Source organism: Lissotriton vulgaris, chromosome 1_1 (assembly GCF_964263255.1).
Source record: "Lissotriton vulgaris chromosome 1_1, aLisVul1.2, whole genome shotgun sequence".
NCBI lineage: Eukaryota > Metazoa > Chordata > Amphibia > Caudata > Salamandridae > Lissotriton > Lissotriton vulgaris.
This window is the reverse complement of record NC_141685.1, coordinates 1,243,087,379-1,243,112,723: the sequence shown is the minus strand read 5'-3', so window position 1 is coordinate 1,243,112,723 and position 25,345 is coordinate 1,243,087,379.

The following is a 25,345-nucleotide window of genomic DNA, read 5'->3' as shown; positions in this document are numbered from 1 at the left end:
GGATGTCGGTGAGAGAAACACAGATCCTCCTGTCAGGACACGCATGGGGGGTGGAAGGGGGAGGTGGAAAGATTTGCATGAGGGAAACAGAAACTCGCCTTTTCCGTTCGACTTCATTTCTAATCATTTAGAGGTAATAACATTTAAAAAACACACAGATGTTGTTTGATTGTTTTTCGCATTTGACATCAGTTTATACTTGATCGTAGTTGCACAAGCGCTCACACCTCGCGCGGCAGCAGGGGGAGGCGAGAGAGGAGTGGGCCTGCGCAATTCCCTTAAGAGAGCGAGCAGCAAGGGGCGATAATTGATAACATATGTCACCAGCTGCTCGCTCCCGCAAGGGAATCGCCAAACGTGCAAGTGTTGCCATTGGAAGCAATGCAACGCGTGCACATTTTTGGCCTCAAAACCGTCTCCGTTGCTAAAGATCTTTTTCCTAATCAGCGCATGCGCACTACATAGACGAGACCTAAAAAGGGCATTAGTTAACAAAGTAAACCCAGTTCAATAGCATCACAATGTGACAAGTGCAACTACATGAGTACAGAAGGCTAAAGTTTAAATTCCTCTAATCACGGCTATAAGTTTATATTGAGGATGGTAGAGAATGGGAAATTTATAGGAATTTAAGAAATAAGATGGTGAAATAGGAAGGTGCCAGCAGAGTGAGGAAATCAGTAGAAATCGTCTAAAAGAAACAAGTGTTTTGCATATAGCCATACACATGCAAGCAATAGGACAAGCAGAGAGTTCTGTATCTCTCTAAGTCCAAATAGATCTCCCTCTACTCTTACAACGTGCAGGTTGGAAGTTGGATGTAGTATTTCATCAAAATCTAAATTCATTAAAAAAGAACAAACGTAAGGTGATATTACGGTTAGCTTTGGTTATAACACCATAACATATATTTAGAAAAATCGCTGAAATTCACTTAAAAACACACTTCTAATACAGTTAAGGTTACAACTTACAACTAAAAAAACCTTGAAATGTTCCAGTTTTGGTAAGCTTGACAATCAGTTTATCAAAACAGAAGCCTTACAAACCATACCCTATACACTAAAGGAAATATGATCTCACAAAATGTGTACTGATAAATGAAACCCAGAAACAGCACAACATAATTAAATGAAACATACTCAAAAGAGTAAATAATATTATATTCCCAGTCCCCTCATTGATGGTGTTAATGGTAAGGGGAAATGTGTTCTCATCTATGCACAATATCATTTAATCAAATACACCAAAAATAGTCAATGATACGATATACAATTCAATTTCAATTCAAAGCTTTATTCGGCAATTTGCCATCAAGCCAACAAGTAAAAATACATTATACATTAAACAAAATTACATCAATTAGAAGAATAAAGTGCAAGTTGTTGTGCAATCCTCATGTAAAGTCCTAATTATTTACAATTCACAATAGTTTGTTTACAATTCATAAAAGGGACATATACATTTTACATACAAGGCAATTTACAGACCTCTCTTTTAAAACACTTATTTAAAATTTTTTAAATAATTTAAAAGCCAGAGTTAAAAACTTTGTATCTATGTTTTAAAACCATGCTTTTTCCTTATCAAGCAGATACTAAAAAGGAATCGGCTGACTCCAAAAGTTATCAGTCTAGTGGACAAGGATCTGAGTAATCTTTCTGCCTCTTTGTATGAGCGTATACCCAAATTTTTACAAAGGGGTTTGATCCATTTTGTACGTTGAGCATTGTATAATGGACAAAAGAAGAGGATGTGTGCCTCATCTTCCCTTTGCTTCAGGTCGCACAGTTTACAAAGTGTATCATCTCTGTTAGGGTTAGGATTCCCCCACCGGCACGTATTGGCATTTATTTGGAGGACCCCGTACCTGTATTGGAGATACATGGTTTTAGCCAGGGGTGGTTCCACCTCGTCCATAAATTGCTCAAATATGGGGATGTCCTTGAATTGCAGAAACTCAATTGATAATGAACCTGTAACACGATTATGTATGTTAGAATTCATATAATACCAAAAGGCGGATTTTACCTGATCTTTACAATTAGGTTGCATGGATGTTGGGTTTTTCCAAAAGTGTGAAAGGCCCAATTTAGTGAACCATGCAGATATGTGTCTCAGCCACTGAATTGAATTGTAAGTATCCAATTCCATAATTTCCAGCAGACCCGCTCTATAGTCTGCGAGTTCCGGGGTTGTCCAGATTCTTACCCAGTAAATCAGTGGCCTCAACCAGCATAGATAATCTGTGCGTTTAAAGTTTATGTCTAGGAAAACAGGTGCTAAAGGTGTTCGTGTTGGTAGCTTTAGCAACCTCCTGCAGAACATATTCTCCACAGTATGGAATGTTTGTTTAACATACGGCCCCCAAATCTCGGCTCCATATAGAGCCGCAGATTGTCCTTTAGCTTTGAACACTTCAATCGCGGGTGATATAGCTTTTGAAGTACTCCTTCCATGGATTTTCAGAATGGGGAAGGAGTTCTGTTTTAATATCAATCTACTTTTTTCTAGCTGATTTGACCAAGACATTTTGCTATCAAACCTAATACCCAGGTAATCAAATGATTCCACATATTCAAGTTTAGTATTGTTTAAGGCCAGATTTTTCTTAAAGGATTTTGGAGGGTTAATGGCCATGTATTTGGTTTTACTTGAATTAATTTCTAACCCCTTCTTTTCACAATAACTGTAAAATTGATTTACCAAATTTTGTAAACCTTTTGGAGTTTGAGATATTAAAATCGTGTCGTCTGCAAAGAGCAGCGCTGTAACAGCCTCATTACATAATTTAGGGGAGTCGTGGTTACACTGTGCCAAAAATGGGGGGATATCATTTACAAATAAAGAAAAAAGAGTCGGGGCCAACACGCACCCTTGTCGCACCCCCCGTCTGACTGGGATAGCTTGAGTGAGTTCGCCATTTCTTCCCCATCTTATTTTTGCAAAATTGTCTGTGTGGAGTTTTATGAGGTTAGACAATAATTCTTCAGGGACACCCATTTGCCCTAAAGTATTCCATAACAGTGAGCGGGGGACCAGATCGAACGCTGAGCGTAGATCCATGAACGCAACATATATGCTGCATTTTTTAATCTGGACATACTTCCAACAGATGCACATGAACCTATGTACCTGATCTACAGTACTTGTCCTAATTCTAAAACCTGCTTGGTATTTTGAGAGGATTTTAGTATCCTCAATCCAATCTAAAAGGCGATTTAAGATGTGTCTGGCAAAGATTTTTTGTAAAATATCTATTAGACTTATAGGTCTGTAATTGCCGGGGTTGTAGCGATCTCCCTTTTTGTATATGGTTACTATTTCCGCCCCCTTCCATGATTCGGGGATCGGAGTGCCTAGCAAAATAGAATTGCACAAAAAGTTTATGTAAGGGCACCAAACTTCTATATTATGAATAAATAGATCGCCCGGTAGTTTATCCGGACCCGGCGCCTTACCTGCCTTAACTGCCTTAATAGCACACAATGTTTCCTCTGTGGTAAATTTTTCCGGCTTAAAGTGAAAAGGACTGGATCCAGAGCAAGGATCTTCAGAGGATACCTCAGATGCATCATATAATTTTGCAAAATGGTCGTACCAAATTTTTCCATCTAAGAAGAAGTCTCTATTGGAGCTCCCTGTTTTATTATTTTTGGATATTAGACTCCAAAAGGTGCATTGATCATGCGACCTGGCAGCATTTAAGAGGTCATCCCAAATTGAATCGTCCCACTCTTTTTTCGCTCTCAAGAGAAGGTTCTTATATTCGGTTCTACACTCTTTAACCTTCTTTTGATCTTTAGATTTTACGGCCTTAATGAGATTATCTTTGGCCAGGCGACACTGGTTGTTATACCATGGTGTCTCCAGTTCCAATTGCCGTTTAATTTTGCTATCCCTGTTGTTACATGGTTTGCTCAAGAGGGGGATTAACTCTTCTATTAATTGATAGTGCATAATGAGCACTTCGTGGGATCCTTAACCAACTTATTATATGAGGAAATAGTGTTTGAAAAAATATTGTAAATACCTATGAGTGTGTCCTCTTTTGCCAAGATGTGCGGCCACTTTATTGCTCTCCTATTGTTAGAAACTTCAACCTCACCCACGTCATTATTCGGTTCCATACCACTATCTAATGGGTGGAATAGTGCCGGGAGTAGCCCTAACTCAAGGGGGAAGTGATCGCTTTCTGGTCTATTCACAACAGAAAAAGACAACAACAGGTACCATAGGTTAATAGTAATCAATACATAATCAATAAGTGACTTTGCAATCCCTTTGTTGTAAGTGAAGTTAGATGGCCTATCCGGGTCCAATCTACCATTACATGCTCTTAAGTTGTGAGATATCGTCAGCTCATATATCTGCATAGCTGCCACCGAGCTTTTAACTGCTTTTACACTATCTAGCCGGGGAATATTGTTGGCCCTATCCTCATTTTCAAGGATATTTTCTAACCCCATGACGGGCTCAAACTGACAGTTGAAGTCCCCGCCTATAATTATATTAGGGTCCTGCTCCAGGGTATTCAAAAACGTGTTTAACTGTTCCACAACCAGTGATTCCTTATTTCGAGGATTGGGTCTGTTATAAATGTTTAACAAGTAAATGTCCCCAATATCCTTCGTGGTGATCTTTACCCCAAGCAAATCTTTAGAATCAATATTGCAAGGTGATACAATGACATCCAAACATACTTTTATCCAAATTATCAGGCCCCCTGATGGTCTGCCTCTCACAGAAGCAGTGGCCCCACAATGGTACGCTTTGTATCCAAGTCTATGCACCATATTAATTGCCCATGATTCTTGTAGGAGAATAATGTCATACTCTTCCAAAAATGAACTCCAATTCCTATCGCATAGGTTCCTGGATACCCCTGCTATATTCCATGACAGGATTTTTAAATCACGGTTAGATTGACATGACACTAGGATGCTGGGGCAATTATTACCTGTACCCAGGATAGAGGATATTGCCCCTACATTAGAATCATCAGAGGTCTCATGGGAAAGTGTCAAGTCCTGCGAGTCGTTAGGTGCCACTATTGACCTAACTAGATCTGGTACATGGCCACTGTTCGGTATAGCCTCTCCTTGATGGTCTTTGGAGGGGCTAGGGGACAGAGCTATGACCGGACTGGTTTCCATGTTATCCGCTGGGGGGAGCATTATTCCAGAATGTACAATTGGTTTTAAACAGGGGTTCTCTTTGGTACTATACAGGGAGGATGGAATTTCATATGTACCACTTTTTCCTTCTTGTCAGTAACCCCACCATGACCAATTTTTATCCCCTTCCATGGAACCTGGAAACATTCTTCCTACTGGAGTTGGAGGGTCAAAAAAAGAGTATTTGTTATTCATCGGGCCTAACCGAGATTGATCTCTGTTATCTTGGGGCCGCTGCATGGGGTAAAAGTAGCTGAGGTCGTAAGTGCCAATTCCTAGATAACCACCTCGTTGGTTCTGGCTATACACAAGTTGAGCCACCGAGGGGTCCTTAAAATTGACTAGAATACAATCACCTGCTATGTCTTTCTGCCTTGTTCCCCACCAGCTAATTCTTCGGACTTGGATAACCTGACAATTGACAGAGTATGGCAAGGGTCTATTTTCTTTGAGCCAGAACAGTGTCTTATTTTTCAGCTCATCGTATGACTCCCTTTTGTTGGGTTTCAGGGGAGGGACCCCGGTGAGCACAACTACGTATGGTTGGCATCCCGGAGGGAGGTGTGCATTGGGGGTCTTTTTCATTGCTGGTTTGTCTCCGTCAGTATCAGTTACTTTGGCATTATTGTCCGAGCCACAGTTAGTAGAACAGGTAGTAGTTTTAGGCCCGACATCCGACTTGGGTGGAGCCGGGGCTTGAGGTGTGGTGGTTGTGTTAGCCAAGTTTACTTTCCGAGGTGCAGGTTTCGGCGGGACAGTCAACTGAGTACCACCTTTATTTGAGTGTGCCTTGACAGGTTCCGATTGACCTTTCCTTGAATCATTAGTGGGTCTATTCGGCTGGGTCCCACTGTCACTCCTAGATTGTCGGGGATGTTGTGTTTGTTTGGAAGCTGTCGGGCTGGATTCCACCCTTATAGACTCTCCGCCAATCTTGGAGTGTAATTTTACCAAGGATTTTAGGGCGAAAAAGTTATCTAGGGAGGTTTGTTCAAATTTATCCAGACGTTCTGTTAGCCCTTTTAATTTTTCGAGGACTGGCGAAAGCAGGGTTGTCATGAGTTCTTGCATCTGATCAACCAACCGGTTTTTGGCAGGTGAGTTCTTAAGACAGTCCAAAATCTGCTTTTGGCCAGGTGTGGCGTTATGGTCCACCCCCGCTTGTGAAGTATTTACTTCTGGCCTCGTGGTTATTTTTTCTAGCTCTGCAAGTTTACAAGAGGTGCCTCCATTTGTGTAGTTCCTGCGGATTCTTTTAAGTGTTTTAAGTCTGTAGGCTTTTCTCGGAGAAACCACTCTCTTCCTTTTGACAGCTGGTCGACTATTTTTTGGCGACGGTGTTATGGAAACTGGCACTGAAGGTGAATCGTGCACCAAAATTACAGGTAATGTGGGTGGATCAAGTGGTTTGTTGATCAAACAATTGTTTGTACCAGTGCCTACTTGGGTGCTGCCTGTGGGTGCAAGGTCCGAAATAATGTCAAAAGCGCCATTATCATGACTTGGATCAACAACACAAGGTTGTAAAAGACCAGTTGGAGCAGATAATAATGGTTCAACAGGAGTGGTGTTAACCGGAGATGTAGCATTGACTAGTGGTCCTAGTGAGGAACGTTTATGAGCCAGGTATTCCCTTGACAATCTGCGTTCTGCCAGGATAATTTCCTTTTCTACTACTGACACAGCACGGGTAATGAAATTATCCATTGTACATAGGGTCGGGTTTCCCCCTCGTCTGGAGCTTCTACCTGAACGGGTGGTCATTGGTGAAAATGAAGACATGCGGGATTACAGTAAACTTTTATAACGTCCGCTGCCAACAATTGGCAAGTTTACCTTAGTTGTTGGGGAGGTGGCCCGACCCGGCCCCTGCTGGCCCCGGACGGCCACAGACGGCCCGCCCTTTGCCCGGGCTTCGCCCGGCGTCCCGCTTGCGTCCCGCAAGACGGTCTCTCCTCTGATCTTGTAGAGTGGCGGTGGGGGCGGGGCACGCAGGGGGGCGCTGACCGATGACTCGTGGTCTTGCAGGGACTCCTGGGAAAGCGAGTCCCTGCAGCGCTTACCCCTGAAGCCTCCTCTGTTGCAGCTCTCCCTCGGCAGCCAGGCAGGTTGGGTTCTACGTTGGTGGGTCCTCCCACAAGCGAAGCGGCTCCCGCGCAGCGGGAGCGGCGAGCAGTCCACAGGGGTCACAGGCGTCACAGGCGGTCAGGCGAGATCCCGCGTCTCAGGAAGCGCCGGATATTAGGGTCACAAACACGCTGGTTCCTGCTTCTCTTTTGGCTGTTTGCCGGTGGGGCGGGGCACGCAGGGGGGCGCTGACCGATGACTCGTGGTCTTGCAGGGACTCCTGGGAAAGCGAGTCCCTGCAGCGCTTACCCCTGAAGCCTCCTCTGTTGCAGCTCTCCCTCGGCAGCCAGGCAGGTTGGGTTCTACGTTGGTGGGTCCTCCCACAAGCGAAGCGGCTCCCGCGCAGCGGGAGCGGCGAGCAGTCCACAGGGGTCACAGGCGTCACAGGCGGTCAGGCGAGATCCCGCGTCTCAGGAAGCGCCGGATATTAGGGTCACCTAATATACCTATTCCTTTCGTTGGTAGTATTAATGGTAAAATGAAATGTGTTCTCACTCATAAGAGCATTTAAGTTATTTGAAATTGTATCCGTCACATCAGGGGAAAGCTCATGAGCATCAAATTTGGAGTGTGAGTTATGATTTGCCAGGCTGTTGTGGACTGCAGAGCAAACCCTAACTGATGAATTTCAGATGTATTTATGGTTTTAAGTTGTAACATTGACTGTACTTTACATGTTTCTTTCCAGTGTCTGTCTGTCTAACTATCATACATGTTTGGGTGCTTTTATTGCACAAAATACAGAGTTATGAAAATCAATATTTCACAGGGAACTGTGAAATATGGAAACAATAGTATAGTTTACAGTGAATAAGGGTTTCATCATAGTAATGACAGTCCAAAACCACTCAGCAGAGCTTTTCCAATTGTGGAGGCTCCTAGGATTATGTGGTAAAGTTATTGCTGCTATGAAGCTAGGTTATCTAAATTATGCTGCAAAAATAGACATTGTGTGGCACATGTAGTATTCCATCTTCTATGTTCCATTTAGAATTGTTATGTTCTATTTAGAATTGTTATGGTTCTTCCTTACCTAGAGATTCTTATGAGTGTAATGATCAGTTAAGCTTGTGTACCTGTTCTTGGTGGTTGTTCAAGCTGTCTTCTTGTAATCAACTTCGAGCTACCATCCACCTGTCTCCTCGTGATTCCAACATAATTTGGCGACGATCGGGATACTAAAGGCGTGAAACAAGAAAAGGATCCACTTTTTCTTCTATTTTTTTTTACATGAAAAACGAAGTTTGAAGACAGCGTTCACCTTTCCTTCTAAGGATCAATTGAAGGTACTTTTTCACTGTATTTTGTGTATTGAATGATTGCACCAGCGGCTGTTCCTATCACTTCATGTGCTTTTGATTGCACCCGCGGCTGTTTTGCCAACTATCTGTAACGCTTTGGATTTTCTTTTTCTGTTGCCTGACAACTGTATCATTCCGGCGTATGTTGCTTCCTGTGCGAAATTCCGCTTGAAATTTCGTTTCCCTAACTTATTTTTTTCAATTTGACTTTTCTTCGTGTGACATCAATATTGAAAGGCATCATTTGAAATCTACTGTACCTCACAGCTCGAGCTGCCGACTCACGCTGTTGAAGGTTCTCCATTGCGCGCATGGACTCTTCGTGTTCAGTACTTCCCAGCGTTGCACAGCTCGTCATCACGCATAACGTTGCATGACGTCCAACACAGCGCAACTTGTCATCACGCACAACGTTACATGAAAACGTTGCGTTCCAGCAGCCATTTTGTTGCCATAGCAACCAGTTACAACTCGGAAGTCCGTTTTAAGCCGAGTTGTTATTCTGTTTTGTTTTATTTTAATATTAATTACTTCTCTCATACTTTAACTCCAATATTTTTTGTTTTTGGGCTAACATTAACATTTCTCCCTATTTAAAGAGACAACAATATATAAACATCCTACATCTCCACATCTATCAAGTTTGGACGATGAGATCTTCTGGACAACGGTGACTACTTTTGTTAACTTTTCTCCTTTCTTTATTTACATTTCATTTTAAAAATGGCTAACAACATTATTTCTCCAGCACATTTTTTACCTTCAGCTGGTGATCCAAAAGTCGAATGGGATCTCTGGTATCCAACTTTCCTTGCATATGTAGATGTAGTGGAGGAAGATGGTTGCTCTCCTAAAAGGAAACTTGCCTTGCTAAAAAACTGTTTAGGTGGTGCTGGACTCAAAGAATTAGAAAGTCTACCTCCTGTTGAAAATGTAGGCGGTGGTGATTTAAATATTTTTGAAGTTGTTATTAAGCAACTAAGTACCAGGTTTGGAAGAAAAATCAACACCGTTATGGAAAGATTCAAGTTCTATTCTAGGGTACAAAAAGAAAACGAATCCATTGAGACTTATGTAGCTGCTTTACGCACTTTGGCTGGCTCTTGTTCTTTTGAAACCATAAATTTTGATCAGGTTTTGGGAGATCAAATTATGATGCGTACCAAGAGCAAAAAGATTCAAGAATACCTGTGGATGGGCACTGAATCTTCCCTCAGTGCGGTACTTAACATTGCCAAGGGTATTGAGCAATCTGAATTGTTTGTAAATGAAATAAGAGGTCATGAGGCAAAGAGTAAAGTAATAATTCCTGAAGTTTCTCTAGTAAGGAATCCTTCCAACTATAGAAAACCTACATTTTTTCCTCCTAGGAAAGATAATTTTGGTAGAGACAATAAATCGTTTCCTAAAAAATCTCAAATAATATGCTATAGGTGTGGAGCTAATGATCACGTAGGTAATTATAGAGGTTGCCCAGCTTTGAACAAGATTTGTATTAAATGTAAAAAGTCAGGCCACTTTAGCAAAATGTGTAAGTCTCCACAAAAGTTAACTTTTTATCTTATGATGAATGTGATGATCTCGAACAACCGTTTGAAATTAATACTATGCTATGTGTTGGTGATACCGAATGCAAAGGTTTTCCCAGTGATATGATTTCCATTAATGGCAAAGAAATATCGATGCTTATTGATTCTTGTGCCTGGTACACTATAATTGGCAAAAATGTTTTTGACAAATTTTGGAGTTCTACGAAACTTTTACCATCAGACATACATCCCGGGGGGTACACTGGCAAGAAAATAGATCTTGAGGGTTACATGTGGGCTGACATTAAATTTAAAGATAGGACTACTAGGGGGAAGGTATATGTCTCCACCAAAGGTGCGTCTATCTTGTGTTGGCCCCATCAATATGATCTAGGAATCAAACTTGACCCTAATGCTTCGCCCCCTGTATACGTGGTTCCACCTGAAAGTGATTTTATTCTCCAGTTAAAAAAGGATTTTACTTCCATTTTTAATGATAATCTAGGAGTTTTTGCCAACTTCAAACACCGTATCATTCTCAAAGAGTCTGCCGTTCCTGTCCGACATAAAGTCAGATGTGTACCCCTAGCATATCGTGACAAACTTAAGGTAATCCTGTCAGATCTTGTGGCTAAGAAAATAATTTAACCGGTTGAGTCATCCCCATGGGTTTCGCCAGTAGTTTTGCCCCTTAAGAGCAATGGCGAACTTCGTCTATGTGTAGATCTCCGCAGTCTAAACAAAGAGATCTGGATTGATAGACATCCCCTACCTCACATACATGAACTTATTTCTACCCTTTCTGGTGCCTGTGTTTTTTCCACACTAGACTTAACCAGTGCTTACCATCAGGTAATTTTGCATGAAGATTCGAAATTTCTGACCACTTTTATTACACCTGAGGGCATGTTCCAATATTGCCGCATGCCTTTTGGTCTAGCTAGTGCGGCATCTGTATTCCAACGTCTTATGAAGACAGTGCTAGAAGGTTGTGAGGGAGCAATTGCCTTCCAAGACGACATTTTAATACATGGGAAAAATTTTGAGGAACATGACAGGAATCTTGTAAAAGTTTTGAAAAGTGTTCAACAATATGGATTGACATTAAAGCTATCCAAGTGTAAATTCAGACAAAGTAAAGTTGAATACCTTGGTAATGAAATTTCTGTTATGGGTATCAAGCCTAAACTCAACCACATTGTAAGTGTATCTAAAGCTCCTGCGCCTTTGAATAAGGATCAGCTAGTTTCCTTTTTGGGTCTTACTGAATTTTATAGTAAGTTTGTCCAAGACTATGCTTCAAAAGTACATTCCCTTAGGTTGTTATTAAAAAAAGATGTACAATTTTCATGGAACAATGATCAACAACAGGCGTTTGATTTGCTGAAACAGGAAATTATCAATGCTCCTTTTCTTAGGCCGTTTGACCTTGGCAAAGAGTGCATAGTATGCGTGGATGCAAGCAACGTTGGTTTGGGTGCTGTTTTAATGCAGAAAGACAGAGGTGAAGAGTATGTGGTTTCATATGCATCTAGAACTTTGCGAGGTGCTGAGTACAATTACTCTACTATAGAAAAGGAATTATTAGCATGCACCTGGGCCTCTGAACATTTTAGACAATTTCTCTGGGGAACTCGATTCCGTTTAAGAACTGACCATAAACCATTAATTAACATGCTGTCTGCTGGTGGTGGCAGAATATTAACTGCACGTCTAGCACGTCTAGCTGCAAAATTACAAGAATTCCAGTGTGTCGTCGAGTATGTTCCTGGTCGTTTAAATGTGCATGCTGACTGCATGTCCAGGCTCCCTTTGGTTAATTCTGTTTTTTCTGGCAATTTAAACTGTGACTCTGATGTTGTCTTTAACATTGATGACGTTAATGGTTGTGGTGTTTCAAGTTCTTCTAGCGGTATTTCTGAACCTGACTGGAAAGAAGCAATGGCGAATGATCCCAGTTTGCCTTTGTTAACTAGGTATTTACAGTATGGTTGGCCTCAAGAACGGAATTTGTCTGGCGACATTCTCTCCTTTTTTAAGGTAAAAGATGAACTCATGTTTGACCAAGGTTTCATTATCCGGTGTGACAAGATCATCCCTCCTTGTTCTTTGAGAGGAAAAATGATCTCTATGGCTCACGAGGGACACATGGGTATGTCCAGTACTAAGAGACGCATTCGGGAATTTTACTGGTGGCCTGCAATATACCGTATGGTTGACAAATGGGTTAGTTCATGCTCTCCTTGTGTTAAAAGTGACAAAACTGTCAAACCTATGGCTGTGAATACTTCTCCTATTGAATTCGTTCCTTGTCCCTGGAAAAAGTTGGGCATTGACATAATTGGACCTCTTCATCTTTCTTCTCACCAAAATGTGTTCGGTATAGTTCTTATCGACTACTTTTCCAAGTAGCCGGAGTTGAAGATCGTTGACAAGATTGGTTCCACCCAAATTGTTCAGTTCTTAGATGAAGTTTTTTGTAGGGAAGGTATTCCTGCTGAAATTGTATCTGACAATGGCCCGCAATTTATTAGCAAAGAGTTCTTGTCTTTTCTCCAGAGGTGTGGCATTGTGCACAAAAGGGTATCTAATTACAATCCCCAGGCCAATGGTCAAACGGAACGTTTCAATAGAGTCATCAAAGAGTCTATTCAGCTAGCCATTAAAAGCAACTTGGATTGGAAGAAGGCTTTACGTTCCACCTTACTGTCCTATCGCACTTCCCCCAACTCTGTTACTGGATTTTCTCCGTTTGAATTGCTTAGAGGTAGGAAACCTGGATCCAAACTTCTTCCCTGGTGGTTGAAGGTTAAGTTTCCTTGCGAATCTTCAGTAGACCCTGACAAGGTTAAGAACAGAGTTCTGAAATATCAAGAGAAGATGAAAAACAGTTTTTTATCTTCTAAAGCTTCTTCCCAGAAAATCAAGGTGGGTGACTTTGTACGTGTCAAGTTTGGCAGGGCCTTAGACAACAAGTGGAACAAATGGTCAGATCCCTGTAAAGTTACTGAGATATTTTCCAAAGCTGTGAGAGTTGAAGATGGTAAGATATGGAACTTTAGAAGGATTTCTCTATGTAAAGGTTTAAAGCCCGATTTGTATTTAGACACTAAGTTGAATCCTGCTTTACTTTCCTCCAATGATCATTCTACTCCCAAGCTCAATGTTCCTGTTGAACAAAATGATGCATCTTATTCCCCGTTGTTTGACACGTTTACTTGTGAAAGTCAAAATTTGGAAACTCTTACTCCCAATTGTAATTTGGACAGTGACCAATCTAATTCTATGCATGATGAATTTTTTCTTGATCAACCCAGTGCTACAAATGATGAAATTTCTCCTGATGTTAACACTCCCATTCTGTTGCCTGATGTTTCTAATAATACTGTCCAAAGGAAAAGTGTACGAGCTAAACATACCCCTGTTAAGTTGCGTGATTATTTTCATTGAGTTTATTTTTTTTGTTGTTTGTTTTTTTTTGTTTTTTTTTAGGGGGGAAGCTGTGTAGTATTCCATCTTCTATGTTCCATTTAGAATTGTTATGTTCTATTTAGAATTGTTATGGTTCTTCCTTACCTAGAGATTCTTATGAGTGTAATGATCAGTTAAGCTTGTGTACCTGTTCTTGGTGGTTGTTCAAGCTGTCTTCTTGTAATAAACTTCGAGCTACCATCCACCTGTCTCCTCGTGATTCCAACAGCACACACTCTGGCAGTATTGTTTTCATCAATTTGAGTCAGTCAGAAAAAGCATTTTTGTGAAGTATGCAAATTCTGCAAATTATGTGTCCATAATTATGCAGTAAATGCTGCAGGCACAGACTTACATAAATCCATTAGCCCTCACACTTGTCCATTGTTTTATCAACCGTGTATTCACAAACAGCGAACCACCCCCAAATATTCTAATTCCAATAAGTGCACTTTGGAAAAAAACGTTTTTATCCTTCAAAATAAATATGTTATAGAAAAAATACTTAACCTTTAACATATAAAATATGTCCAATGTTACCAACTTGGGTTTCTGGAGTCATTCATAAACCATTTGACCTTCAGGCTTGTGGTTTGTGATGTCACCAGAGCCCCTCGATGGGACCATGTTATACAGTGACTTGTTATGATTAGATTGATTGACAGACGGTCGGATGAATGGATGACAAAAGTAATGTGAAAGCTGATCTCAGTTTGCTTTGGCTCATTTCCTACCATAGAAGCAATTAAACGCTTGCAAGTGGATTTGTCATCTTTTTAATCAGTGCAAAGTTTCTACATCATCATGTAATCGTGATTTGAAAGTAAATCTTAGGGAAACCTTATCATAGTATCCAAGCTGCTTGCTTCCTTACGCAGTTATCTCAGGTGTGTCCTTTAGACAGGTACAATAACATTCAGATGCAGGAGTCCAACTTTTCCATCACAGAATTGTTGCTGTCACGTTCTTCCTCTTCTCAGCCATTACCGATAATTACATTATAATAATCCTCATTTGTAAAGCGCACAATCACCCGTAAGGGGCTCCAGGCGCTGTCAGGAAGATTAAGCAAGCTATTACCGAGAGTCACATGGTGCTGGGCTAATCTGCCGTTGGTGCCGGGGATCGAACCGTGATCCCGGAATCAGTCGCCCTAGCCACGGCGCCACACCTCTTTCGCGTTCACTTGTAGTGGGTGAAATGTCACCTGTTTCTCCGCACCCATGCATTAGTTCAAGGCCTGGAGCTGCCTCCTTGCATCATAACCACAGAATGCTTTCCCGAAACGTGACCAGGCAACTCTGGGACTGGGGCTACTGCGCCTAAAGTGCGTCTTTGGTATCCAAAGGCAGCACTGGTGTCTTCTCTGGCTGGTGGCAGCGAGGGGTGCCATCAAGCCACAAACGTGCAAATGGTCTTGCTGGCAATAAAGGCCAAAGTACGTCTTTGACACGCCCCTCTCCTGGCCTCGATGGTATGAACTTCGCTCCTAGTGGCTGCAGATAAACTTTAATGTTTTTTAGAAGTGTTCAGGCCAGTGTTGTCTTAAAAATGTTTGGGGCCCTGAGACATATTTTGGGGGCCCCTGTTCGTCATAACTTTATATTACCCATTTTCTGCTAATTGAAGCCCATATGGTTCAAAACAAACTTTCAGAAACAGCCTTCACACTAAAACAGTTTAAACTTTTCCCAGTCCCCCGAAAATCATTTAGATGCCATTGGGAAAAGAGAAAAGAACTCAGCAGCGACGGCTCGTGGAGGGAGTTACGGTGGGGCAGGAGGGTGGGGAGGAGGAGGGGCAGGGTGGAGGTTGCTAAAAACCGGCATATGGATAATTGCAGGTAAGTAAACAATTTAATTAATAAAACGAATTTCGTAGTGCGCCTTGCATCGCAAAATGCAATGCAGTGCGAGCTACGAAATTCGTTTTATTAATTAAATTGTTTACTTACCTGCAATTATCCATATGCCGGTTTTTAGCAACCTCCACCCTGCCACTCCCCCTCCCCACCCTCCTGCCCCACCGTAACTCCCTCCACGAGCCGTCGCTGGAACTCAGACCTAGAGACAGGCAGAGAAGAGAGGTGTATATATGGAAATAGATTTGAGCTAGATATATATAAAGATTACTTCCCGGGGAGGGGGGGCTTGGAATTTGGGGGCCCAGGGCAATTCCCACTTTGACTATGCCTTAAAACGTGTCTGGTTGAGGCCTCTGTTGGGACACCACAGAACCACAGATGGGAAAATACACCTAGTAGTCATTACTATAGAGGAGTTTGATCAATTGTAGCCTTGAATTTATTTATTTTTATTTCAAAAGATTGTATTGGGAGAAAAGATTTTTACAGACAGTACAGAGTCAGACAGAGGATGAAGGCAATAATGGTCTTGCTGTCGCTACATACATGGCTGTTGATACATTCTGCTTTACAGAGGTGCTTGAGTATTACTTATACATAAATGACTTATAGCCTTGGCGGCACTACATCTTACATTTGTGTTGCCTCCGTGAATGGAAAGAGACAAAGTATAGAGGTGAGTAGGAGAAGGCGAGAGGAAGAGAGAGAAAGAAAAACGGATATGCGTATGGCGGGTAGTTGGTTGCTGGACCACAGAGTTTATTGTCTGGTGCCACCCGGGGGTGGTGGTGGGGAGGAGGGGTTTTGGGTGTGTTCACGGCGGCTTCTGTGAGTTGAGGTATTTGTCTAGGGAGAGCCATATCTCGTTGTCCTGGCTGACTTGGGAGGTTTGGTTTCTTGTTATGTTGTCAGCTCCCCGTAGGAAAGTGATCCAGTTGAACCAGACTTTGAAGGTGGCTTTCCCTGTGTCCTTCCAGTAGAAAGAATTGTCTTAGTTGACGCCGTGAGGAGTAGGTCAATAAGGCTCCTGTTGTTAACGGATTGTATCTCTGGGGCCATGAAAGCATATGTTATGCTGAGGATATCAAGTTGTGGTGAGTACCCCGTTACATTGTAGATGAAATCTGTCACTTTCCCCCAGAATGTCTTTAGTTTAGGGCAGTGGATGATCATGTGTGCTAGATTTCCTTTCTGTTTCTGGCAGTTCCAACATAAAATGTCGTTTCTGAGTCCGACTGCCGCTAGACGCGCCGGGGTCCAGTATGCTCTGTGTAGGAGCCAGTATTTCGTTTGTGCAAGTACTCTGGTGACTTTGTTCCTGCTTGCTGAGGACCTAAGTTGTGCCTTTTCTCTCTCGCTAAACTGCTCGGAGTGTAGTGATTTCCAGTATTCTATGGCCTTACTGTTTAGCCTGGTTGCCTTTGCGCTTAGGAGTTTGTATAGTTGTGAAGTTTGGTTCCCAATTTTGTTGAGGTTGGTCTGGTAATTGCCGCCTTTACTTTAAGAAAGTTATATAGTTCTATGTCTGGGAGGTCGTGTGCCCGTTGTAGGCTAGCGAAGGTGGTGGGGGACCCGTGTTCCTCTAGTTGGGATGGAGTGGAGATGCCTCGCTGGGGCCAAGAGGCTAAGGTAAGTATACTGTTTTTGTATTTTATTTTGGTGTTGTACCTAATGGATTCCCATTTTGTATTTTTTATGCTTCTTTCCATTCTTTTGTCTACCAATAGGAGGGCTTTTTTGGTATTGTTGAGGATTGTGTTTTTTGCCTCTGGATGTTTGTTAGCAGTGAGGAGGGCCGCTGGATTGAGGCCACCCAGCAGAGCTCTCTCCAGCTCCATCCAAGCCGACGTGTACCCCTGTTCAGGGGTCAGCCAGTATATGCCTTGTCTGGCCAGGCAGGCTGTTTGGAAAGTCTTAAAGTTCGTGACATTGAGCACACCTTGGTCCTTTCTCAGCCTTAGTTTCTGGAGGCCTATCCTGGCTTTCTTGCCTTTCCAGAGGAACTCATTTATAATGGTGTTTAGTTTTTTGTGAAAGTCTTATGTGACAATTAGTGGGAGCATGCTTAGCATGTAGTTGACCATGGGAGTTGTCATCATTTTCATGGTCTCTACTTTGCCCCACCAGCTAATGTACTTGGGGGACCACGTGTCTAGCTTGTCTTTTATCTTGTTTATTATTGATTTTTCATTGTGGTCTAGTGTTGACTTGAGGTCCCTGTTGAAATAGATACCTAGGTATTTTAGGGCCCCTTTTTGCCAGTGTAGACCCCTATACTGTCCTTAGTGGTGTGGACGTTGAGTGGCTTACATTTGGACTTGCTTCTGTTGAGCTTGTACCAGGCTACCTTTGCATACTTGTTGATGGTGTTCATTAGTGCTTCTATCGAGGACTCTGGGTTTTCTGTCATGATGAGTATATCATCAGCATATGCCGCTAGTTTGACCGTGTTGCCTTTAATCGTCACGTCTTTTATCCCTGCGTTGTGTCTGATCATGGCCAGTAGGGGTTCTAGGGTCAGTAGGAACAGCGCCGGGGAGAGTGGGCAGCCTTGTCTCATTCCTCTTTCCAGGGATAGGACCTCTGAAGTGCCCCCATTTACTACTACTCTGGCTTTGGGGTTCTTGTATAGCGCCATCACCATTGACCTGTAGTTCTCCCCTAGGCCAAACTTCTGCATGCAATTGTCAAGGAAGGGCCATGAAACTCTATCGAAAGCCTTTTCTGCATCAAGCGCTATCATTACTGCAGGGTTCGTGTTTGCCGAGGCATGGTTTATTATGTGGCATAGGAGTCTCGTGTTGTCTTGGGATAGCCTATTCTTAAGGTATCCTACCTGCGTCTTGTGAATGAGGCTTGGGAGCAGTGCGTTGAGTCTCCCCGCTAGTATTTTTGCGTATATCTTGCAGTCTATGTTGATTAGAGAGATAGGGCGGTAGTTCTGTGGGAATTGTGTGTCCTTCCCTTCTTTGGGAATGACTATAATGTTGGCCTCCCCCATTGAGTCTGTCATCCTCCCTTTCCCGATACAATGTGCGAAAAACCTCTCTCATTGTATTCTTGAGTAGGGGTAGGAAGTGTTTGTAGAACTTTGCTGTAAACCGTCCGGGCCCAGCGCCTTGTTGTCCTTTAGAGCCGCCACCGCCATGTTTATCTCTGCCCCTGTTATGTCTAGCTCTAGGGTTGGACGTTGCGCCTCTGTTAACTTGGGTAGGTTCAGCTTGTCTAGGAGGGCAGCTCCCCCATCCGAGTTTAGATCTTTGTCTTCTTTGTACAGCTCCTCGTAGAATTCTTTAAAGACCCTGAGGATCTCTTTATTGGCTGTTTGGGATGTCTTGTTGGAGTCTGTCATGGCCGCAATGGCATGTTGCCTCTGCTTACTTTTAAGATATGATGCAAGGCCTCTACCCGCTTTATTTGCTGAGCATAGGTTTATGGCTTTGTACTTGTTTATCCATGTGCCGGCCCTCTCGCTTAGTATCTTGTTAAGATCATATTTTTTCCTAGTTAGGGTTGTAAGTGCGTTTTTGTCTACTAGATTGGCGTCGTGCATCTCCAGGTCTTTAATCTGTCTCTCTAGATCTAGTATTGTTTTGATTCTGTCCTTGTTCATTCTGGATTTGATGCTTATTATTTTGCCCCTGATTGTGGCCTTCATGGCGTTCCCGAGCACCCCTTTGTCTGTGTCTGGTTTGTCATTGAGTTCTAGGTATTCTGTAATGGCCTTCTCAATGGCTGCTGCATTCGTTGGGTCCTTAATGACGTCGCTATTAAACCTCCATCTACGGCTTATTTGCTCATTATGGCGGCCACTTAGTGTTAGGCTGATGAGGGAGTGATCTGACACTGTTCTAGGTGAAATCTCTGTTCGCTCTATGAGATGGGTGTGTGTGGATGAGATCAGGATATAGTCTATCCTGCTGTAAGAGTTATGGGGTGTGAGTAAAAAGTGTAGTCCCTAGCGTCCGGGTGTTAAAGTCTCCATGGGTGGAGCTTGGTGCATAGGTGGAGCTTGGTGCATAGGTTCTTGAGCTTGTGTTGAGACTGGGTTTGGTGGCTGGCTCTTTGTGGGTGTCTATCTGTGGTTTGATCCATCACCTGATTGAGGTCCCCGGCTACTATCAGGAGCTCATCTTGAGGGAGATTGCCCAGTTTGTTGCCCACCTCATTCCAGAAGGACTCGTCCTCTGTATTAGGGCTGTATATGTTTGTGATATGTACTGTTTCCTCCCCCCCGCTTGAGACTGGTTATTAACATTCTTCCATCATCATCCGTGTAACACTCGTGTAGGGTTAGTCTGGCTTTCTTGTTTATTAGTATTATCACCCCTCTCTTTTTGTGTGTGGCTGGTGAGCATAGGGTTAGACCTATCCATTTTGCTTTCAGGCGTTATGCGTCCTCTTCGGAAAGTTTCGTTTCTTGAAGGACGCACACATCACTCTTTAGTTTTGTTAGGTAGTCAATCACTTTCCTTCTCTTGACCGGGTGGTTAAGCCCCTTAACATTGAGAGAGGTTTTTTTTAGATCTGAGAGTAGCTGGTGGTGCCTATGCTGTGTCATGGTTTATGTTTATGGTCGCCTTTTCTTGGTATTGCCTTGGGACAGTTGGCCCCCCTGCCCTTGGTTCATCCTGCCCTCCCCCGGTGCATCCTTGTGTGCTCATTCGGGTTGGTCTGATGGTCATGCAGATTGTGTGTGTGTGTCTGTTGAGAAAAAGAAGGTTAGAGAAGGAGAAAGATAGAGGATTAAGATCTGTACTGGAACGACCCCCGGACCACCCACACCTCCACCCCCCGCATTTTGAAAAATCTGGGCGTGCGTCAGCAAAGTTCCCTCCTCCCATCCCCCCCTGAGATTCTCCTAGTGAGCCATTATGAGTCTTGGCCCCTTGATATAACAAATCACCAATAAAGGATATGCTTATGTCCATGTGTCTCTTCTTTGTTCCTTTCCCCATGTCTCGATGTCCCATGGTGGGTGAAGTAGGCGTGCTGCCCCCGGGTATATTCGGTGCAATGAGGTAGAGTTGGATCTATCCCGGGGCTTGCCTTGAGGTAGATTGGTTGCTTGAGGTGCAGTGGTTGTGTCCGGGTTATTGACCGTTGCAGGAACGGCCCGTTGCACCTCCACTTGCATTTCCGTTGTCCTGCGAAGCTCTTCTCTTTGCAGTGTCTGATCGCTGTGCCTCCATGTCCTCCGAAGGAGGACCTCGAAGATGTCTCCTTAGCTCACTTGGGTCGTCGAAGACAGGGTGTGTCCTCTGTCCATGATTCTCATTTTTTCCGGGCCTGCGAAGCTAAAGGTGATGTCCTTTCTCATTCTTTCTCTCAGTGCAAGGAAGCCCTTTCTCGTGTCGACGGTTTAGCGTCAGAAGTCTTGCGTTATTAATATTTTGCTGTCTTTCCATTTTAGGGTCTTATTTTTCCAAGCCACAGCAAAGATAGCCTCTGTTTGTTGCGATCTTAGTGGTTTAAAAATGATAGGGTGGGGGCGCGTGCATTTTGGAGTTTTATCGCTGGCACTTTGTATGCTTTGTCTAGTTTGAAGTTCCTGTCAAATTTAAGGCCAGTGATTTGAGGGATAAGCTCCTCTAGGAGAGCTGAGCAGGATCCTGCCTTGTCCTCCTCTCCTTTCGGGACTCCGAGCAGTCTTATATTTCCTCTTCTTGAGTGTTCGTCATACTCGGCCAGCTGCTTCTGGAGGCTGTTGGTGGCTTTAGAGACTGAAAGTAGCATGCTGTTTGAGTGTGTGTTGGCGTCCTCAATGTCTCTGATTCGCGTTTCTGCAGCGTTAATCCTGCTGTATGTATTGTGTTGGTCTGCTCTTATGGCAGCTAGCTCTAGCTGCATGTTGTCGATTGATTGTTTGGTGGACTTTGCAACCTCATTCCCCTCGTTGACTCTCTTGAGGATCATGTCCAGAGTTGTGTAATTTTTTAGCTTTAGGGGCGAGTCTAGAAGATTGTGTTTCTATTTCTTTACTTTGCCTATTGTTTTCCCTTCTTGGCCTGCCATTTCGCCTAAATCTCTTCTGGCCAGATAGCTTTCGAGCCTGCCGCCTTTCCGGTGTGCTGAAGCCGCCAAGTTGGTGTGTTCTTCTAGCGGACTTGGTGGTCCTTTCCTTGTGAGCTGGTGGTCGAGTCTGTATCTGCTCAGCTCCCAGATGGATCTTGTTCTTGTTTTTCACCCGCCAGCACCACCTCAGGGTGCTGGCAGGAAGCCTTGTCTGCTCTTTTTGTGTCTGTACTTCTTGGGGTATTCTGTTGTGGCCGCTCCCAGTATACTCTTTCGGTTTCGTTTGTGCCACTGCAATTGGTCTACTGCGGCGTCGCTACGCTCTACCTGTTTAGCGATCGCGTGTCCTCAGTGTTGTTCGTTTGTTCGTGTGCTTCTGCTTGCCTAAATGCTCGCTGCAGATTATTGCCTTGGGTGGATTCTACCACTTTCAAGATGTCCACTCTTAGTCAGCCCCTTCAGTTTCGTTTTCACAGCGGTGACTATTCTGCCTCTCTTGGCATTTGCCGCTGACTCTCGTCGCCTCTGCCGGGACCTACTTGTCTGGTCTGGTCGGCAGTCTTTTGTTGTGTTGTTCGTTCTTTCGTTCGTTCGTGTCCTCCTACTTGCACGGTGCTGACTTGGCTTTTAAGTGTGTTATACCACCGCTAGCTTGTCTGCTCCCAGTTGCACCTTCAGTTCCGTTTTCACAGCGGTGCTTCCTGCCTTTCTCGTCGTTTGCCGTTGCCACTCGCCGCCTCTACCGGATTTTATACGTCTGGTCTGGTCGGCGGTCGGGTTACAGTGTTGTTCGTTCGTTCGTGTCCTTCTGCTTTGCCTATTTGCTCGGTGCTGACTCGGTCTTTGGTTGTGTTGTACCACCGCCAAAATATCCGCACCCAGTAGCGCCTTCAGTTTCGTTATCACAGCGGTGATTTTCGCTTTTCTCAGCGTTTTGCCTTGCCACTTGCCGCCTCTGCCGGCACTTACTTGTCTGGTCTGATCGGCGGTCGGCCCCCAGGGTTATTCGTTGGTTCTTGTCTTTCTGCTTTGCTTATTTGCTCGGTGTTGACTTGGCCTTTGGGTGTGTTGTACCACCGCCAAAATGTCCGCTCCCAGCAGCACCTTCAGTTTCGTTTTCACAGAGGTGATTTTCTTGCCTTCCCCGGCGTTTTGCCGTTGCCACTCGCCGCCTCTGCTGCCACTTTATCGTCCGGACTGGTCGGTGGTCGGCCCCCAGTGTTGTTCGCTCGTTCATGTCTTTCTCCTCTGCCTATTTGCTCGGTGCTGACTTGGCCTTTGGGTTTGATGTACCACCGACAAAATGTCCGCTCCCAGTAGCACCTTCAGTTTCATTTTCACAGCGTTGATTTTCCTACCTTTCTCGACGTTTTGCAATTGCCACTCGCCGCCTCTGCCAGCCCTTACTTGTCTGGTCTGGTCGGCGGTCCGTTCCTTGGTTGTTTGGGGTTTGAGCTTGGCAATATGTGCAGCCGCTCCCTTCCTCTCGCACAGTGACTTTTGCGCGGCGCCATCTTCTCGCTCCCGTTACGTCTCGCTTGGTCTGGTGTTGTGGTGCTGTTTCCCCGCGTTGTCGTTACTCTCAGCTTTCTGCCCTTCCACCTATGTGTGCTCGCTATGTTCGCACGTCCTTCCGTGTTCTTTGTCAGTCTATTTGTTACTCGTTTCGCTCATGTAATCACAGTTTTTTTCTTGGGTTGGTGGAGGTAATGGACTCAGGCGCCCGTCCTCATTGCTGTCCAAGCCACGACCCCCCTTTGCTTTTTAGCCTTGAATTTTTAAGGGGAACAAGCTAGTCCTTTTCATCGTCAGGTCTCTCTTCTAATTAGGCATTGCCAATGCTTAATGTGGGAAAAAGCTTAATGGACAGGACCAGAGTTTTTCTTAGGAACCCACAAACAGCGCTCCAGCACTACTGAAAACCAGCAGGGCCACATCTCAAGGCCTCCTGAGCTGGATTGCATCTCATACCTCTTTCTTCCACCACCCTACACTCCCTTAATCTTTATCTCACTCTTGATGATTCTTTTTCAGGTCAGTTTCTACCTTTGACCCTGTCCTGCTGAATTTGTCTTCCTCCCTTCCATCCCGTAAACAGCCAGAATTTTAAATAACTTTCAAAGCTCCCTCCAACCAGGAAAAACTGCAATTGATCCTGCTATTTCTTTTGTGCAAGTCACAGCTTCTCGTACCACATGAGGGAACTAGTGATGGGGACGTCTCCCTTGCCTAATGGCCAGATGGAATACAACCCATTTGCCCTGGAAAATTCAACCCCTTCAAATGCCCGCTTCACCACAGGTTAGGTTGAGTAACATGAAAACCCGCTAATAAGACAGGTTAACTTACATTGCACCCCGGCCCTAAGAGACCCAGACTGCTGATGTTTTCTACAGGCATGGCCTGACTGCTGGAAGTTGGAGAAGTGAAAAATATGGTAAATTTAGGACTCTGGAACCACAAAGAAACCCCGGTGGCGACCGGAGGAGGGAACAAGAGGCTCTAGGGCTCTAGGGCTCTAGAAGTAGGTCAGCCTCCAGTTAAATTATATATCACACATAAAGACCACTTCTAGAAATTAACCAAGTAAATGTGAATAGCCGAGCAGTACTGTGGGCATCTCACAAAAAGTGATGGACTGGTATCACACACAACCAGGTGTCATGCTTCATCATCTGCCAGTCCTCGCCCTCCAGAAACCCCGTTTGGTGGAGGACGGGCATGCACCTGACGACAGGGATGCACTTGCTAAAGTGAGTGGGGGCCCTAAGGGAGTAGTGAATTAAAAAGCCATCAAGAGTTCCCCAATGTAACTTTATTTAGTGAGGGAGCCATGTGGAATTTAAAAATAGAAGTGTGGTGAATAAGTAAACAATTATCCAATCACCGCTGTGTGAGTTTTTTATATAAAGGTCAACATGTTTCAGCCATACAGTCCCTCGGGTACATGGCTTTTGCCAGGACCAAAAAAGGGGCTCCAATCTTACCAAGCTGTATAGGTAAAGCCACTCTGTGGATAAGACATCAGGGAGGAATACAGAGAGGTACGACCTAGGTGATCTCACGGGGAATTGCTCCACACGCATGAGTGTGATCTCGGGGTACCCCTACCCTCACCTCCCATGGGGCTAGTTGCTCCCTACTAAAGGGTCAATGGACCCTTTTTTTGGACTAGGACTATAGGTCTTATCCACAGAGTGGCTTTACCTATACAGCTTGGTAAAATGGGAGCCCCTTTTTTGGTCGTGACGAAAGCCATGTACCCTAGGGACAGTATGGCTGAAACATGTTGACCTTTATATAAAAACTCACACAGCGGTGATTGGATAATTGTTTATGCAGGGCAGGGGAAAATATTTTTAGGGCAGGCAATGGTCCCAGGGCATAGAAGTCTGCTGGGCCCAGTAGGCCCCGATCCCTGGGAGGGCCAGCCATTCCCAATGGGGTCGCAAATTGCGCATGCCTCATGAATATTGATGAGGCTCGCATTTTGCGACCCCATTGGGAATCGCAATCAGTGTCTGAGACACTGTTGTACATTTGAAATTGCGACTCGCAAATTGCGACTTGCAATGGAGCGCAACTTGCGAGTTGCAATTTCAAATGGTCGTACATCTAGCTCTTGATACTGACTTCCAGAAATATGGGCCCTGTTTGATTTACATGTGTAATATTTTACCACGTATTCTGGCATGCAAAAATAAAAAAAATAAAAACAGACCACCAGAAAACACCTTTTTGTAAAAAGAAAAATTTGTACAAGGAGTCAGGAGAGAGCTTAAACTGACTCTTTCAACAGAGGACGGGCTCTGCCCAAGGAAACCCCTTGTTGATGGACGGGAACCCCACACAGCAATCTTT